Source organism: Macaca thibetana, chromosome X (genome assembly GCF_024542745.1).
Source record: "Macaca thibetana thibetana isolate TM-01 chromosome X, ASM2454274v1, whole genome shotgun sequence".
In the NCBI taxonomy this organism is placed as follows: Eukaryota; Metazoa; Chordata; class Mammalia; order Primates; family Cercopithecidae; genus Macaca; species Macaca thibetana.
The window spans coordinates 52,265,346-52,285,575 of record NC_065598.1 but is presented as its reverse complement, the minus strand read 5'-3'; the positions used below and the strand labels follow the sequence as shown (position 1 = coordinate 52,285,575).

The 20,230-nt window shown below is 40.8% G+C and overlaps 1 protein-coding gene and 1 pseudogene across 2 annotated transcripts in view; one reads left to right on the top strand and one right to left on the bottom strand.

Annotated features, from left to right (window-relative positions):
- LOC126946565 (protein FAM156A/FAM156B) overlaps positions 1 to 20,230 on the bottom strand; it is a 118,770-nt gene that overhangs the window by 58,823 nt on the left and 39,717 nt on the right.
- Positions 8,472 to 9,778, top strand: LOC126946548 (eukaryotic initiation factor 4A-II-like; annotated as a pseudogene). The gene has a single exon (XR_007722688.1). The product of XR_007722688.1 is annotated as a eukaryotic initiation factor 4A-II-like (transcript).

Sequence of the window (20,230 nt, the reverse complement as noted above, 5' to 3'; positions counted from 1 at the left end):
GGAAGAATCAATATTGTGAAAATGGCCATACTGCCCATGGTTATTTATAGATTCAATGCCATCCCCATCAAGCTCCCAATGACTTTTTCCACAGAATTGGAAGAAACTACTTTAAAGTTCATATGGAACCACAAAAGAGCCCGCATTGCCAAGACAATTCTAATCAAAATGAACAAAGCTGGAGAAATCATGCTACCTGGCTTCAAACTATACTACAAGGCTACAGTAACCAAAAAAGCATGGTACCAGTACCAAAACAGAAGTATAGACCAATGGAACAGAACAGAGGCCTCAGAAATAACACCACACATCCACAACTATCTGATCTTTGACAAATCTGATAAAAACAAGCAATGGGGAAAGGATTCCCTATTTAATAAATGGTGCTGGGAAAACTGGCTGGCCATATGTAGAAAGCTGAAACTGGATCCCTTCCTCACACCTTATACAAAAATTAATTCAAGATGGTTTAAAGACTTAAATGTTAGACCTAAAACCATAACAACCCTAGAAGAAAACCTAGGAAATACAATTCAGGACCTGGGCATGTGCAAGAACTTCATGTCTAAAACACCAAAAGCAATGGCAACAAAAGCCAAAATAGACAAATGGGATCTAATTAAACCAAAGAGCTTCTGCACAGCAAAAGAAACTATCATCAGAGTGAACAGGCAACCTACAGAATGGGAGAAAATTTTTGCAATCTACCCATCTGACAAAGACTAATATCCAGAATCTACAAAGAACTTAAACAAACTTACAAGAAAAAAATCAACCCCATCAAAAAGTGGACAAAGGATATGAGCAAACACTTCTCAAAAGAAGACATTTATGCAGCCAACAGACACATGAAAAAATGCTTATCATCACTGGCCATCAGAGAAATGCAAATCAAAACCACGAGATACCATCTCACACCAGTTAGAATGGCGATCATTAAAAAGTCAGGAAACAATAGGTGCTGGAGAGGATGTGGAGAAATAGGAACACTTTTACACTGTTGGTAGGAGTGTAAACTGGTTCAACCATTGTGGAAGACAGTGTGGCGATTCCTCAAGGATCTAGAACTAGAAATACCGTTTGACCCAGCGATCCCATTACCGGGTATATACCCAAAGAATTATAAATCATGCTACTATAAAGACATATGCACATGTATGATTATTGCAGCACTATTCACAATAGCAAGGACTTGGAACCAACACACATGTCCATCAATGATAGACTGGGTTAAGAAAATGTGGCACATATACACCATGGAATACTATGCAGCCATAAAAAGGATGAGGTCATGTCCTTTTTGGGGACATAGATGAAACTGGAAACCATCATTCTGAGCAAACTATCACAAGAACAGAAAACCAAACACCACATGTTCTTACTCAGAGGTGGGAATTGAACAATGAGAACACTTAGACACAGAGCGGGGAACATCACACCTGTAGTGGGGTGGGGGACAGGGGGAGGGATAGCATTAGGAGAAATACCTAATGTAAATGACGAGTTAATGGGTGCAGCAAACCAACATGGCACGTGTATACCTATGTAACAAACCTGCACGTTGTGCACATGTACCCTAGAACTTAAAGTATAATAAAAAATAAAAGTAAAAATAAAAATAAAATTTTCCCTACTATTTCTTCTCTCATCCCTGCATTACTTAAAAGTGTTGTTTAATTCCACTATTTCATGGATTCCAGACATCTTTCCACAACTCATTTCTATTTCAATTCTTTTGTGGTCACAAGACATGTTTTATAAGATTTCATTCCTTTTGAATCTGTTGAGATTTGTTTTTTGGCCCATAATATGGTTTATCTTGGTGAACATTCCATGAGCACTTGAGAAGAATGTGCATTCTGCTATTGCTCTATGAATATCAATTAGGCCATGTCGTTTGATAGTGTTGTTTAAGCCTTCTGCATTTATATATCCTGGTGTTTTTTTGTACACTTTTTCTACCAATTGCTGGCAGGAATGTTGAAGTCTTCTACTATAAGTGCATATGTGTCTATTTCTTCTTTCTGATGTATCTGTTTTTCCCTCATGTATTTTGAAGGTGCATATATACTCATGGTGTTTCTGTCTCCTGAATCAATGCACCTCTCTGTGATTATTATGTAATGTTCCACTTTGTCCCTTGTAATAATCTCCACTATAAAGTGTGCCTTGTGAGGTATTAATACCTCCAGTTTTTATTTCATTCATATTTGTGGGGTTATATCTTCTTCTATCCTTTACTTATTTATTTTTAAAGTGGGTTTTTTTCAAGATACAAATTACTGATAAATGTATTGTGAAAATCAAGATCTTCTTGCAGCTGTGCCACAACAATAAAAATACCAAAAAATTAGATGCAGAAGTTAATGTAAAACTTAAGTGTTATGCAGAAATCCACAGAATAATTTGTAAAGTTCTTCAAAAGAACCTAAATCAAACTCTTTTACAGCCTTTATAGAAAGATAGCTTGAAACTAAAGTGATATATTTGTCTAACAATATTATTTTATCCCCCACTTTCTGCAGTAGGGTTTTGGATAAAATTTCATTTTACAGAAGTGTTCTGGTGCTAAAAGTTCCTTGAAAAATGACTATATCAGATGATCTCTCAGAGCTCTCTTAGCTTTTACATTTTGGGGTTCAAATATCCTTCTGTAGATTGAGTGGGAAACGTAAAAAGGAGAACAATATCATGGGGGAGGAAATGTTGGTCTTTTGCATTTTTCTTTTCCTTTTCTTCCTAAACTAACCAGTCTCTTTTGGTCCTCAGCTGGGCTGCTAATCCAGGGAAGAGGTGCCCTTCAGGAGATTACATGGATTCAATAGAGCCCAAGACAGGATTGAATCGCTCAGAAAAACCAGCCAGAATAACTTTTGAAAGGCGGTAAATGGAGATGATTGCGACCCTCTAATTTATGTCACTCGACATTCAAGTTGCTCAAAGTGCCTTCTCATCAAGAGCTGTTTGGGTAGAGACAGACACATTTGTTCAGCCCTGTTTTTCTTTTGTGTTTTCTTCTCCTTCTCTCCTTCTCCCCTCCCTCCCTCCCTCCCTCCGTCCTCCCCCTCCCTCCCTCCCTCCCTCCCTCCCTCCCTTCCTTCCTTCCTTCCTTCCTTCCTTCCTTCCTTCCTTCCTTCCTTCCTTCCCTTTTTAATAAAAAGAAATGAACTGATTTTTTTTTTCTCAGTAGAAAGATCAGAATATTTCACAATCTTTGTGAGTTTTTTTTTTTTTGAAACTTTTATTTTGGGTTGAGGGGTACATGTGCAGGTTTGTTACCTAGGTAAACTTGTGTCATAGGGGTTTGTTGTACAGATTATTTCATCACTCAGGTATTAAACCCAGTACCCATTAGGTATTTTTCTGATCTTCTCCCTCCTCCCACCCTCCACCCTCCAATAGGCCCCAGTGTGTGTTGTTCCCCTCTATGTGTCCGTGCGTTCTCATCATTTAGTTCCCACTTATAAGTGAGATCTTTTGGTATTTATTTTTCATTTCTTGCATTAGTTTGCTAAGAATAATGGCCTCCAGCTCTATTCATGTTCCTGCAAAGGATATGATCTCGCTTTTGAAAATGGGCACATAGTATTCCATGGTGTATATGTACCACATTTTCTTTATCCAGTCTACTATTGATGGGCATTTATGTTAATTCCATGTCTTTGTTATTGTGAATAGTGCTGCAGTGATCATACATGTGCATGTATCTTTATAATAGAAAGATTTGTGTTCCTTTGGGTATATTCCCAGCAATGGGATTGCTGCGTTAAAATGGTATTTGTATTCTCAGGTCTTTGAGAAATCTCCACGCTCCTTTCCACAATGGTTGACCTAATTTATACTCCAACCCACAGGGTGCCAGTGTTGCTTTTTCTACACAAACTCACCAGCATCTGTTATTTTTGTTCTTACCTTTTTATCCAGTATTATAAACTCAGACATTTTTTTTTTTGAGACAGGATCTCACTCTGTCTGTGGATGTGAATTCCACTTGTCTCTGAGACTTCCAGGGATTCCAACTCTCTCAGTTGCCTGTGTTTGGCCTTTATGAATTTGTTACATTTTCAGTTGTTTCCTTCTTACTCACTTTTATGACTGTCACTTCCTCCACATGTGCTCTGCCAGAGGTGACGCAGTTTGTGTGTCTCATCTCTCCTTACAGGGACTAGTCGCCCTTTTGTATCAGTTCCCATGGCTGCCTCGTTACCTTGATGATCTTTTTTGGATCATGATCTAATAAATCCCCTATAATCTTTTTTTATTATTATACTTTAAGTTCTAGGGTACATGTGCACAACGTGCAGGTTTGTTACATAGGTATACATGTGCCATGTTGGTTTGCCGCACCCATTAACTTGTCATTTACATTAGGTATTTCTCCTAATGCTATCCCTCCCCCTGTCCCCCACCCCACTACAGGTGTGATGTTCCCCGCTCTGTGTCTAAGTGTTCTCATTGTTCAATTCCCACCTCTAAGTGAGAACATGCGGTGTTTGGTTTTCTGTCCTTGCAATAGTTTGCTCAGAATGATGTTTTCCAGCTGCATCCATCTCCCTGCAAAGAACATGAACTCATTCTTTTTTATGGCTGCATAGTATTCCATGGTGTACATGTGCCATATTTTCTTAATCCAGTCTACCATTGATGGGCATTTGGGTTGGTTCCAAGTCTTTGCTATTGCGAATAGTGCCTCAATAATCATACGTGTGCATGTGTCTTTATAGTAACATGTAAATCCCCTATAATCTTATAGATTATTAGGATATTGCTCATTTTCATGACTGGAGTGACTTTCTCTTGAGGCTTTCAAAATCTTATCTGAAGGCAGAACTCTCATTTGTTAATATTTTGACTACTGGTACAAAAATACAGTATTCAAATATTTAAATTAAAAGATAATCCAGGGGTTAGTAGTCTATGGCTTGAAGCTAAATCCAGCCTATGGCTTATTTTTGTATAGCTTTTGAGATAAGCATTTTTTTTTTACATTTTAAAGTATTATTTCTAAAAAAATACAACAATATAACACAGAAACTACATGGCCTGTGAAGACTGAAATACTTATTGTCGGGCCTGTTAAAGAAAAATTTGCTGATCTCATATTAATTTAATACATTTTATTCTGCTTTGCATTATTGTATACGTTTTTACATCCATTATTTATTTATTCACAGATTGAAAATTATGGATTACTTTCTGATCTTATTTTATCCCCTCCATAAATCATCCAGATTTATGATACCATGGTTTCAGTCGGGGGGAACTTGGCCCAAGACTCATGTGAATACAGAAACATATATGTGAGGTAGGAGACCAGCAGGACTTGTTTTCTGGTCATAACCCTACTGACTAAAACAGGATCTGATCCAAACAGGATCAGATAGTGAAACTGGCAGAAACCAGCAGGTGGCCGTGAGGGTGATTTCTGGCTGCCCTCATTGCTTATTAGCATGGGACATTCCCACCAGCATAATGACAGTTTATAAATGACATGGCAATGAACCAGAAGTTTACCATAATAAAGTATATAGCATATTGCTATTTATTTTATCAAAGATTTGTGATTGTATATTATCTCTAAAAGAATTTAATATTAATTTTCTTGATTGTATATTTCTCAAGTTGATTTGTTAATAATGTCAAAATCTCAGAATCTTTAATTCTATGTCTTGGTCAATGTGTCATTTAAGCATAATGGTGACATAAAAGCTGAAGTATAATAATTGTTAGTCTGATTATAAATGCAGTAGGATTATTGCCCTGTAAGATCTTTTATCTGAGATTGTGACCTCAATCTCACATAATTTTCTTAATTATTTCTTTTCTGATTAAAAAATAGTGGATGTTTTTTATAGAAAATTGTAAAATATGGAATAGCAGAATAAAAACAGTCACAATTTCACATTGTGAGATAAACAATTTGCTGCACTTCTATCCAGTCCCTTTTATAACTCACTCATATCTTAAATTGTATACATATATCAAATCATCACATTGTACCCCATAAATATATATAATTATTAGTTAAGTAAACATTTTTAAAGAAGAAAAAATAATAAAAGTCATCAACAATTTTGAAACAATATGTCAACAGAAAACTTATTCTTTATATAACATGACAGAGTTAATATTCTTTGTACACACAAACAAAAATCCTTGAGATGAAAAAAATTAAAACAGTATGGATATCACATGATAAATAAATATAAGAATAAAATGGAAAATTAGCACCAAAATAGTTCAAATTATAAAGATATAGAAACACTTATGCAACTTCTAGTAATTTCAGAATGAAAAATAAAGCAAAATTTAAATTGAAACTTTCTCCATCAAATTAGAAAACATTTAGTTTTGAATAAACAAGGAATACTCCATGTATATTCTTCATAATGCTGCAGTTAAAGGGCACTTTTATAAATCCCCCATTGCTGAGATTTTTTTGTTTATGATTTTCTCTTTTGTAATTTTTCAACAAGCAAAATTAAAAACATGATACAAATGAATGTTTTTCACTATGTTTATGAATAAAGACATATTTGTGTTATAATGCATACATTTGTATAAACATGGGCCTATTCAAGAAGAATATAACATTCTTCCAGATATTGTCTAGCTAACATATGCTCTCTTTTTATTGAACTCTCAATCTATTTCCCAACTTCTCATCTGAAAGGCTATTCTTTGTTTCTATACATAATATTAGGAGTTTTTACAGTCATCATTAATTATGGCACATTATTACTCTACCTATGATTAATATACATTTGTACCTTCACTGACTAGCAATATATCAATATATTAAGCATATGAATAGATTTTTATTCAAAGTTACATCTAAAAATATTACCTATTATTGAAGGAGAATGTTCACATGATAACCGTAACTCCAAATATTATGGTTTGTTTATATACTGATGATGTGTTATTGGTTAGATATGACAGTTACATAAGAATTACCAGGATCACAAAGTAGTATAGGGATGCCAGAAATCTCGTTGGCATAGAATTTGGCTGATGGGTCTTCCTAAACATCCTAAGCTGAAACTGAAGCTGAATAGAAGACTTAGGCTAAGCATTTGTGAAAAAGCAAACTTTGAATGGCTGCATGCAATAAAAAATATGCTTGGGATGATTAAAGGGACACCTGATTTTAGTGAGAAAGAAAACCCTGCATTCTCATGTAGTTTTGAAGTAGAAGACACACAGGACTTAATTCCAGGTCCTGACAGGACTTAATTCACGGTCCTCACAGGATAGGGTGAAGAAACCCGCATGAACCCGCAGACAGAGATGACCTCAATCTCTAGCTACCCTCATTGCTCACTAGCACATGACACTTCCACCAGCGCCATGACAGTTTACAACTGCCATGGCAACGATCCAGAAGTTTACTCTCCCCTGCTCCCCTGCATTACTAGACAGTTCTAAACAACTCGCCCTTCAATTTGCATTAACCTACCCCTTCATTTACATGGAACTGAAAGTGGGCATAAATGAGTAAAAATACAGTTGTCAAGAGCCCATAGGTTGCTGCTTGCTGGCTCCCTGCCTGTGGGTTAGCCCTGTTCAGAAAGGAGCAGTACTATTCAGTAAAAGTATTGGAATAAGCTCCAACTTTGGGGTTCGCCTATCCTACATGAGTTTCAAGGCAAGAATTTTCCTGATAGTGCACGATTGTATATTTCTCAAGTTGATTTGTTAATAATGTCAAAATCTCAGAATCTTTAATTCTATGTCTTGGTCAATGTGTCATTTAAGCATAATGGTGACATAAAAACTGAAGTGTAATAATTGTTAGTCTGATTATAAATGCAGTAGGATTATTGCCCTGTAAGATCTTCTGTTGTTACATTCACTGGAATCATGGCAGAAAACCCAGAATCACAGAAAAAAGTGATTAATTAAAGCATGTATAAAAATTGGCCAAGGTGGGAGGATCTCTTGAGCCCAAGAATTTGAGACCAGGATGGACAACATAGTGGGACCACTCTCTAAAAATAGATGAATCGATTGTTCAGGTGTTGTATCCACACCTGTAGTACCACTCACTTGGGAGGCTGCAGGATGAAGATTGTTTGAACCCAGGAGTTATGCCACTGCCCTCCAGCCTTGGCAACAGAGCAACATCCTTAGAAAAAAGCATGTGTAAATACAGACATAAAATTCCTTATTTCTGTCACAAAAGAAATACATCCTCCACTAAGGGTGACATGGGACTGTGTGTTTCCAGTGTTTCTCAAAGCAGGAGATTGTTTGGGCAAAGAAACAAAAGCTCTCTTAAGTCCCTTTCTTTTTACTAAACAATGCCCTGTGGATGTAGATACGGGTGTTATGGGATCTTTGGGGTGTCGATTTTCTGGCTGGAAACCTCTGTGGCTGGTGGCGCCTTTGTTTAAGTTCTTGTCCTGCATCCAGGAAGAATAAGATATGCAGACAAGTGGAGGGCAAACAAGACGAAGAGGACTTTTCAGTCAGGCACTGAGTGTTTTTTTGGATCATGTCTGGTGGCTCCATGGATTATAACAGAGAACATGGCAGCCCAGAGGGAATGGACCCCGATGGTGTAATTGACAGCAACTGGAATAAGATTGTTGATAACTTTGATGATATAACTTTAAAGGAGTCTCTTCTTTGGGGCATCTATGCTTACTATTTTGAGAAGGCTTCCACTATTCAGCAGAGAGCTACTATTACCTGTATGTAAAGGTATGATGTGATTGCTCAAGCTCAGTTAGGTACTGGCAAGACAGCCACATTTGCTATTTCCATCCTGCAACAGTTGGAGACCCAAGCACTAATATTGGCCCTCACCAGAGAACTGGCTCCACAGATCCAAAAGGTAATTCTGGCACTTGGAGACTATATGGGAGCAACTTGTCATGTCTGCATTGGTGGAACAAATGCGAACTGAAATGCAAAAACTGCAGGCTGAAGCACCACATATTGTTGTTGGTACACCTGGGAGAGTATTTGATATGTGAAACAGAAGATATCTTTTTTCAAAATGGATCAAAATGTTTGTTTTGGATGAAGTAGATGAAATGTTGAGCCGTGGGTTTAAGGATGAAATCTATGAGATTTTCCAAAAACTAAATAAAAGTATTCAGGTTGTGTTGCTTTCTGCCACAATGCCAACTGATGTGTTGGAAGTGACCAAAAAATTCATGAGAGATCCAATTCGAATTCTGGTGAAAAAGGAATAATTGACCCTTGAAGGAATCAAACAGTTTTATATTAATGTTGAGAGAGAGAGGAATGGAAGTTGGAAACACTTTGTGACTTGTATGAGACACTGACCATTACGCAGGCTGTTATTTTTCTCAAAGCACAAAGTGGACTGGCTGACTGAGAAAAATGCATGCCAGAGACTTCACAGTTTCTGTTCTGCATGGAGACATGGACCAGAAGGAGAGATATGTTGTCATGAGGGAATTCTGATCAGGGTCAACCCATGTTCTGATCACTACTGACTTGTTGGCTCGCGGGATTGATGTGCAACAAGTGTCTTTGGTTATAAATTATGACCTACCTACCAATTGTGAAAACCATATTCACAGAATTGGCAGAGGGGGTCTATATGGGAGGAAAGGTGTGGCTATGAACTTTGTTACTGAAGAAGACAAGAGGATTCTTTGTGGCATTGAGACTTTCTACAATACTACAGTAGAGGGGATTCCCATGAATGTGGCTGACCTTATTTAATTCCTGGGATGAGAGTTTTGGATGCAGTACTCGCTATTGCTGAATAGGTGATCACAACATGCATTGTGGTTCTTTCTTTGGGAATACTTGAATCTTATCTCAATGCTCATAATGGATCAGAAATATAGATTTTGATAGCAAAGCTACATTAGTCATGAGCTCTTGTGAGGAAAGTCATTGGCTTTATCCCCTTTAGAGTTAGACTGTTGGGGTGGGTATAAAAGATGGGGTTTGTAAAATCTTTCTTTCTTAGAAATTTATTTCCTAATCTGTAGAAATGGTTGTATTAGATGTTCTCTATCATTTAATAATATACTCGTGAACTAAAAGATATAGGTGCTGTATAAAATCAGCCAATTATGTTTAACTAGCATATCTGCCTTTATTGTGTTAGTCAGCCTGAGTAGAAAGACCTTAAATTTTTTTTTTTAGAAAGCATTTGAATACATTTTGTTTGGTATTGTATTTATTCAATAAAATATTTAATTAGTGCTAAGTGTGAACTGGACCCTGTTGCTAAGCTCCAGCAAGCAATCATCCTAGGTAGGGTTTAATCCCCCATAAAATTGCCATATTGCACATATCTTAATGAAGTTTGAATGTTAAATAAATTGTATATTCACTTTTAAAAAAAACTAACAAGAGGAGCTTTATTGAGTGTTAGAACAGCTCAGAGGAGATCCGCAGTGGGTAGTTCCTCTGTAGGCAGGTTGTTTGGTCAAGTGTTCAGCTCTCAGCAGAGAGGAGGCCCTGAAGAGTGTGGCTTCTCTCTGCAGGCAGGTCTTTCCAACCTCTGCAGCTCTTAGCAGAGAGGAGGCCCTGGAGAGGGTAGCTCCTCTCTGCAGCTGGTCGTCCCATTGTCTCTCCATCCTCTGCCCTGCTCTGGCTGAGTCCCAGGCATTTACAGACCTCAGAGGGGAGAAAGTGCATGTACATTGGTCCATGGGCAGCCATGGATGGGTCCAGAAAAGGCACCACAAGTCCACACTCTGGTCTCTGGGATTGGCAGCCTGGCCAGTCCCTGGCCTGAAGGTGGGGCCTTACCAGGGACTGCCCCCTTCTGCTCTGGATCCTGTCTGCCTCCGACTGCAGTCCATGGTGCCCAGGCTGCTCACACCAAGGGGCACCTGCAGGCCACTGCCCAGCTGCCCTCAGAACCCCCTTGGTTTCCCCTCTCATGTTCCTCAGCAATCAAATTCTGGAGGTGTTTGAGGTGGCAAGGGGCTGGCATGCCAGTGCTGGCCTGGCCATGTGCACACTTGGCTGAGCTGTGACAGTGCAGGGGCTCAGCTCCCAACCTGCTCTGAAATCAGAGTGGGTGCTGGGAGCAGGTAGAGATCAGGCAGTGGGAGCAGACACTTCTGAGCCTGCAGTGACAGTGGGGGCCTTCCTGGGCTTCAGAGAGTGCAGGCTGCAGACATGCCTGGGTCCTGCGCTTGGGAGGGCAGTTGCAGCTGCTTCTAGGGAGCTCCCAACCCACCAAATCTGAAGGAGTGGGCCTCCCACTTGTCCCCAGCTCCTGGGTCTGCAGCCACGGATCGTTTGGCTGCAACTGCAGCCGGGAGGGCAGGGATCCTGCCTGCTCACAGTCCCCGCAAAAGGACAGGGAGACTTGGATCTGCAGCCACAACTTGGGTGGCTGCAGTCCCGCCCAGGAGGGCAGGGCTCCTGTCTGCTCCATAGAGCGAGAGGTCTGGGTCTACAGCTGCAAGTGCACCCAGAAGCTCCCTCCCCAACTCATAAAAGGTGGGGATCCCACTTGTCCCTGGCTCCTGCTGGCTCCACAGAGCATGCAGCCCTGGCTAGGCCTCCCTGCTGCAGCCAGTGTGATGGCAGTGGCTGCTGATATCATGGTGACAGCGAGAAAAGTCTGGCTGTCCCTGAAAGTCCCTGGCTCAATGGGCAAGTCTCTTCCTACACAAGCTCCTGCTGCCCATGGGTCTTGCTGTCTGCCTTCTGTCCCTGCAGAGCTGTGGGAGGAAATGTCATGACTTCTTTCTTGCTGATTATGACACATCAGGTAGGTCCACAGATCAGTCCTCCCAGAAGTTGAAGTATGAGTGAGTGTGAGGGAAAGTGGGCAGACTTCCCATGGGTTGGGCCACTTGGTCCATGGCCTGATAGAGATCCTCATCCTTCTACTAGAAGTCCGCGACACCGCAATGGACTTGCTCCCTTGGGGGGCCTGGAAAAGGGAGGAACAAGGGCCATAGAGGGAGGGTCAAGTGAATATGGAGTGAATTTTGAAGGATGATATTATTTGAGGTATTTGAGTCTCAGAGGCATAAAAAAAAACACACAGGGAGGATGCATTCCAAAGTTCTTAGTGGGGACCTAGGATGGAGGAAAGGGTGGGGGCAGGGGGTGGGCGAGGAGGGACACCACAGCCCTTAAGGCAAGTGCACATCTCACTGCGCATGCTCTTTGGGCACCCACCTCAGTGCACATGTTCACCGGGTGTCTTCTACTCTACCTCTTCATCCACGTGGTGAATGCCTCCGAGCTGTGAGGTCAAGTTCCTAAGGTCTGGATTCTTTCTCTCCTACTGAGACACAGCAGGTAGGTCCACAGGCCAATCCAACTGGGAGTTGAAGTGTGAGTGAGGGTGAGGAGGAGCCAGTGGGCTTCTGGAGGGTCGTCGGTGGGAGGGAGACTCAGAGGGGAAGGGCCTCGAGGTCTTCATCCTTTACATGTGGCACTGCAGCCATGGGCCTTCTTTTCTGTCGGGGCCACAACTAAGGAGGAAGGAGGGCCTTGACGTGGAGGGGATTGGGGTACGATGGGGTGCGTGCTGGGGGTGCTGTTGAAGGTATCTGAGTCCCAGAAATGCCTCAAACCCCCGACAGAGGACAGATTGTAGACTCCCCAGCGGGGACCCAGGCATGGACAGCATGGGCAGTAAGGAAGGGGCCTGGGAACTGGGAATGCTGCGGGTTGGTGACCTCAGCCCCGAAGTCTGTAGAGTGCCAGAAACAGGTGTCCAGTGAGGGGCACCCAGTGCTGTGTTGCAACTTCCCAACTCCACCGTGGAGGTTCGAATGGATGGGACTCTGTGGTCGAGCAAAACTTCATTTTAGGGAGGAACTGGGCCCAGGAAATGGGTGTGTGACAAACACTGTGGTCACTCCCAGTTTAATTCTCTAGCTCTATTTTCCTAAACGTCTCCATGATGGAGATTCCAGTTGTGAAACCAAACCACATCAGGGATATCCAGTGTCTCTTGCCAGGAGCCTTAAGACATTACTTTGCTAGCTTGATCACCTTAAGTGACTGTGCAAGCATTCTATTCAGAAGACACACAAACTTATACTTGCCCTGGGACTTACCTTCAAAGTATTTCCAAACTTCAAAAAAGTGACAAGTTAACATTTGGCCATGGAAGTGCTCAAATGGAGCTATCCTCTCAAGTGCCATTTCCCAATCACAGTATTCTGTATTCTCTTTGCAGAGAGAAATATAATTTGGCGAGGAAGATCAACATGTAGGCCTAGACCAAGACGAAGTTTACAACCTCCTGAGCTGATCGGGAGTATGTGTGAGTGCTTTAACATTCGTTGTTTTCTATTAGCAGAATGTTTTGTGTGTGATAGTGTTGTTGAACTAGTATACATACACTGTTAAAGGTCTTCTGAGCTGATAAAAAATGATCATGGCATCTCATGAAGGAAAGACTGATCCAAGAGGATTACGTGTGTGTGTGTGTGTGTGTGTGTGTGTGTGTGTGTGTGTTGTGTGTGTGTGCGTGTGTGTGTGTGTGTGTTTTGGAGATGGAGTCTTGCTCTGTCACCCAGGCTTGGCTCACTGCAACCTCCGTCTCCTGGGCTGAAGCAATTCTCCTGCCTGAGCCTCCCGAGTAGCTGGGACTACAGGTGCACGCTGCCACGCCCAGCTGATTTCTTTTTGTATTGTAGTAGAGACGGGGTTTCACCGTGTTGCCCAGGCTGTTCTTGAACCCCTGAGCTCAAGCAATCCACCTGCCTCGGCCTCCCAAAGTGCTGGGATTACAGGCCTGAGCCACTGCGCCCAGCCTACGTTCTGGTTTTGCCTGGATGGGATGACCTTGTGTTCCCCAGATTTTGCCCATGACTTCCTCCGTATGCTTATTCATAACAGATTGCACACATCCATCCCAACATAGATTAAACCACCTTCCAAAGCCCTTGAGGGTAACTCCGTCTTAGAGTAACCTCTCTGTGGGAAGAATAACTTGATGAATAATAAGTATATGAATAGTGTTGGAGAAATGTCTTTAGACTTACTTATGATCAGAAATATCTATGTATTCTGTTTATTTGCATTGTTGACATGTATTGATAACAATTTTTTTTTTTTTCCCGAGACAGAATCTTGCTCTGTCACCCAGGCTGGAGTGCAGTGGTGTGATCTCGGCTCACTTGCAACCTCTGCCTCCGGGGTTCAAGCGATTCTCCTGCCTCAGCCTCCCAAGTAGCTGGGATTACAGGCATGCGCCACCATGCCTGGCTAATTTTTGTATTCTTAGTAGAGACAGGGTTTCAGCGTGTTGGCTAGGCTGGTCTCGAACTCTTGACCTCGTGATCTGCTCGCCTTGGCTTCCCAAAGTGCTGAGCGTGAGCCACTGCGCCCAGCCAAAACTTTTTATTTGTACACACACAACCACGGTCCCAGGAGCCCAGTGATGAGGAGCCTCAACAAGAGGAACCACCAACTGAAAGTCGGGATCCCACACCTGGTCAGAAGAGAGAAGATCAGGGTGCAGCTGATATTCGAGGTGCTGGGAAGGGAAAGAAAGAATGTCTATGCGGGGAGGAGGCCTATGTGTGCATCATGCATTATGCCGTGACCAGTAACAGGAGGAAAGAAAACATTAGGAAAGGATCGCAAACATTTGCTGAAAGTTGGCTGGAAAATTGAAGAGTATAGTTTACAGCTTCATGCAGTCCCTGGATATAATGAATCTTCTCTTACCTTTGAAATATATTTTGTACGCTTGAAAATACAGTCCTTGCTAAATCAGATGAAGCAGTTTAACTTTATGCATAAATATGCAGTATTTCACTAGTTTAATTTGTTCTTCTTAGAATGTTGCTGTATGATCTTCTAAGGCATTGTGTCAATGGTGCTGTAAGCACCCTTTAACAGCATGTGGAGTGCCAAGTCATCCTACCTTATAACACCCTGAATAAAGCCCATTTGCATAAGGATGTTAGCCTCATTTTATTAATAAGAAAACTGAGGCTCTGAAATGGAGGTTTACCAAGAACCCTTGTACTCATGGAGACAGAATTCATATTTTGTCCCAAGGTTTGTGCTATCCATGTTGTAATAAGAAAAGGTCAGTGGTTTTGCTTAAGATACTTATTATTTGAATGTGTGTGTACTCTAAGGTAGTTTAGTATTGGCTCAGGACAAAACACAGTTCAACGAAGCAGAATAGAAACTCCAGAAAAGAGCTCAATAAATGACAGCCACTCTTTGAGTGGTATCCTTTGATCGGTAATTTTTCAGGATGTTTGGTAAAAGGTGGATAACTCAGGACACTGGCATACAGGTAGCTATATTAGCATGATTTCGAAGGGGCTTTTAAAAGTTGTAGAAGCACTTTCATCATTAGAAAACTAAAAGTACCATAAGTTTATCCTGAATCAGAAGTTGTTTACTCACTAGATAGTACTTTTGCATTCAACGCTGGCAGAATTTGGGCCATGGAGTATTTTAGCAATTCGCTGTTAAGAGGTTTCCAGAATATGACTGTCAACAGTGACCACTAATTTCTTTGCACTCAACTTCCTGTACCCTCACTGGAAGACAGTGATTTTCCTGTTATTTTTGGTACATTATTCTAAATGTGATTCATTTATGTAAAGTTACATACAGGGCCCTTAGACCCAAGCATAATGTTAATTTATCTAAATAATTTTCAAGTCACCTCAACAAGGGATGGGTGTCACAACTGTAAGATTTCTCCTAGGCAGGCCAATACATTGATCTAATCCTTCAGAAAATTACATTTCATTTATGATTAAAATTCTATCCATGTGGCAGACTCTAGATTTCTTAGATAGTCGATATTCACTATTCATAATACACAATGGTAAAGTATGGGAAATGTAGGTGTGGTGTGATTTATCCTCAGATTGTCATTTAAGATAAGAATTCATAATACAGGAAAACAAAAGTGTGCCATCTTTACATCACATTTATTACCACACTGGTCTACAGGCTTTTATTTCATAACACTGAGGAAAAGAGCACTATCTTTTCCTTATTTGTCCTTCTTGTTTGCCTGCTTCAATCAAGAACCCCTGTATTTTTTAGTGCCTGACCTGGAAGCTGATCTCCAGGAGCTGTCTCAGTCAAAGACTGGGGATGAATGCGGAGATGGTCCTGATGTTCAGGGGACAATTCTGCCAAAAGCAGAGCAATTTAAAATGCCAGAAGGAGGTATGCTATCCATTAAGATGCAAAATTACGTGCTTTCTGTTTTTCACAATATTATACTTTTGATAATAAAAAGAGAGAACGTTACTGCCCCTTTAAAAACACAATTCAAATGCAGGCCTTCTTTGAAAAGTTGTTCAGACCCCAAATGCCTGACCGGAAGACCTAAACACTATCAGATACAGAAACAAATTGGGTCAAAGCCGTATTGAATCATCAAATATGAAAGCATCTTCTTACTTGTGACTATAACCAATAGCTAACTGTTTTCAGATTCTTTTCTAATCTCTGCTTTAAACAAATACATAATGCATTTGTAATACCACTTTGTGTGAAATATGCTGAGTACTGAAGGAGGTTCTAGTACCAGATCTAACATAATTTGTGAGATTTCAGATGAATTCCAAAAATTCTACATCCATCTTTTCCTATTGAAAATAGTAAATGCAAATCAGATATATTAAAATCTGTTTCAAGATTGATTTCTGTATTTTCATGTTCTGTTGGATAGAATACAAAGATATGATTTGTTTTTCATAACAGTTTCACTCCAGTTATAATATCTGAGTTGAGATTTCATGGTTCCTAAGAGAATGAGTGGGCAACCTGCTTGATGTTTGTTTTCCCGTATGGAGACCTAAATGACTGTTCTTGGATTCTGTTAAATTCTGAATTCTCTGGTTCTTAAAGAATAATTGCATTTTAAATCCTTCCCGCAGTGAACCCTTGAACGACTGAATAATAAAATGGCAAGAGACAGACAGGTTTCTGTTACCAATGAAGTAGGCAGCATGCATGTAGGTCAGTGATGCTCAAGGTGGGTGTAAGATGCCTGTGCTAAGCATGCCCCCTGCCCTTCTGTCAGTCTTCATGAGCTGCTGTGTGTAATTAGATTGAAGACACATATGATAGAATCCCCTCTAGCCATATCATAGGTTACATATTACAGGTTTCTGCCTTGAGACATCAGATGATGCGATTTAAAGTTCAAAGACTGTAACGTCCTCATTCGTGAGTAGTCGACATAAGTATCTTTTACACGTTTTTTTCCAAATTGCTGACTGTTAATTAGAAGAGCTTCTGAATTTCAAGGGAGCACTCCATATTTAGGGAAGAAATTACCTAAATGTTTGTACTCTACACTGCTGAACCATTCCATTAGACCATTTACATTCAAAGACAGTTTTCTTTGGAAGGCCGAGGCGGGCAGATCACGAGGTCAGGAGATTGAGACCATCCTGGCTAACACGGTGAAATCCCATCTCTACTAAACAAAATACAAAAAATTAGCCGGACGTGGTGGCGGGCGCCTGTAGTCCCAGCTACTCGGGAGGCTGAGACAGGAGAATGGCGTGAACCCGGGAGGCGGAGCTTGCAGTGAGCCGAGACCAGGCCACTGCACTCCAGCCTGGGCGACAGAGCGAGACTCTGTCTCAAAAAACAAAACAAAAACAAACAAACAAACAAAAAGACCTTTTTCAGTCTGTTTCCAGGAGCCTACTGAAGAAGCCTCAACTGTATTCTTAGGAAGATTATAGTCTTAAATGCATAGAAAACACATTACATGATAAAGGAGAAGAATAAAAAATAATAAAAGAACAATAGAATAAACCTAAGGGAAAAGGAAAGAGGAAATGAATAAAAGACAGATACGAATCATTAGTAAAAGGAAAACGAATCCAAAAGTAACAAATTTAAAAGATCTTTTGGGGGGGAAATAGTTATGAATAGAGTATCCAGTAGTTTACACACTCGGAGAAAATGGAAAAAGGTCAACATGGAACATGAACAAGACACAGATATTGAATATAGGTTATAATTGAAAGTGAATACTCTAATATTTTCAGTGTATGGAAGAAATGGTTGATATGCTAGGCATATATACATTATTTAATATATCCCTATAATATGTGAATACCTAAACATCACAAAGACTGGAAGAACTTCTGAAATTTGCTAGTTGTCCCTCAAAAACACTTACGTTTAGAAACAAATAGTTGGCTTCTCCAGATGTCTTACTGTCCGTTCCATTTTCCTTTCCTATCCCTCTATTTCCGTTTCTTGTTTTGTTTTGTTTTGTTTTGTTTTGTTGCCACACTGTTCATGATATATAACGGTTTCACGTTTTGACATCAGAAATGATAGTGATAGCTTAAAACTAGTGTCACCATATAATTAATTACACAAATGGGAATACTTTCAAGTGTAAAAAGGCAGTATTCATATTGACATTAGCACTTTAGGTGAAAATTGGGGGAAAATGATTACGGTACCTTAAAAACCACAGAAGGGTAAACTAGCCCAAAGAAACATTTTTGCACTTCAGATACAACAGATAAAAAAAACAAATGCAATAAAATGTTTTCCTAAAAGATAGTTTTCAGACTATTTCCAGGAGTCTATTGGACATCCAGAATGTAGTTTCAAGCCAAAGCATGAAATTAAACATTTTTTTTGTAAATTCCTTTTGTTTCTTAACATTTTTTTGTGTGTTGGTTATATTTTTAGTAAAAGTATACACAATGTTTGCTTTCTGCTTTGACCACTTTTTAATAGGTTCACCTGATTTAAAGTGTTCTGACCTCTAACTCTCTTTTGGTTTCCTTGTAGCACTGGAAACCAGGATGTGTTTAAAAAGTATTGATAATGTATATGCTTGGAAATCTATCTTCAAAATCTCTACAGAGCCCTAACTGCATGTAAGCCAATGGGTGACTCATAGGCTTCTGGTTTTAGTCTATTGTATGCAACTAAAACACTGGTGTCCTTTGCATACCTTTAATGTCACCTAAATACAGTTCTGCTAGTAATGTTGTTCTTCTATTATAGGTGAAAGGCAACCACAGGTTTAAATGAATACAAGCTGAAAGAACGCAAACTGGTTTTGTATTAGACATTTGACTTAAAAATATCTCAGAGGACCTCACAGGCAGAAGGAGGGCGGGGAACACTTGTGAAATTATAGTGATCGCTACATGGTTGGATGACCAAACCCTGAGTCACAGTGATGAGCCACGTGGATGTCCGTCTGCAGAGGGTGGGAGGGGAACGCCACTGGCCTCTGCTTGAGGAGCCCTGCAGCAGAGTGACACCAACCTGCAGTACTGATCTCAGTTACGCCCTAAGGGTCCCAGACGTAAGAAGCCTATTGGTTAGGGTTCCTCGGGGTGTGTGTGTGTGTGTGTGTATGTGTGCACACGTGTGTGTGGGTGGGTGGAGAGAGAAAGAGAGAGAGAGAGACTGAGTTTGAAGACCTAGCCCATGGAAGTGTTGCGACTGGCAAGTCCAAATCTCACGGAGCAGGATGTCAGGCTGGAGACCGGGGGAAGAGGTGATATGAAAGGTCAAATCCAAGGGCAGTGTGGAGGCAGAATTTCTTCATCTTGTGGAGGACCCCAGTCTTCTTCTCTGAAGGCCTTCAAGGAACTGGATGAGGCCCACCCACATTGGGGAGGGCAATTAGGTTTACCAAAAGTCTGCTGATTTAAATGCTAGTTTTCACGTAAAGAAAACCCTTCACGGAGACATCTACCCTGGTCAAAGTGAACATTTCTCATGCATCGTGGCGTAGCAAAGTTGACACATCAAAATTTCCCATCACATTCATCTTATACGAATCCTATTAATGCTGAAGGTCTATCTGACAAAGGCAGGTGACTTCCTAACTAACATTCTGTATTAACCATTTTTATCCAACTCAAGCCAGCATTTCAGGCTCGGCACAACTATGGCCAGGAAGCTGAAGTTGATGTGCACGCCTTCCAGGGATGAGGCAGTGATGGGATATTCAGGGCACACAGGTAAGAACAATCCCAGAGGGCACAGGTGATACCCCTGGACTACAAGACTTTACCCTTGTTAGGACACCCCCAGCAGGACATACAGTCATCAGGCAGAAGCTGGCCAAGGCCTCCATTGTGCCATCCCACAAAGAAACCTTTCCCTCTAGGGTTCCCCGTTCAGTCTAAACAACTGGTTTGCATCTTTGGTTTAGGGGAACTGTCAGCAGGCAAGTCAGTTCAGGGTAGTCACTGACACAGGTTCCTCCTCTTCACAAGCATGGATGACATCCCTAAGGTGTTCTGTGCGAGATGTTCGGGAGCTGGGT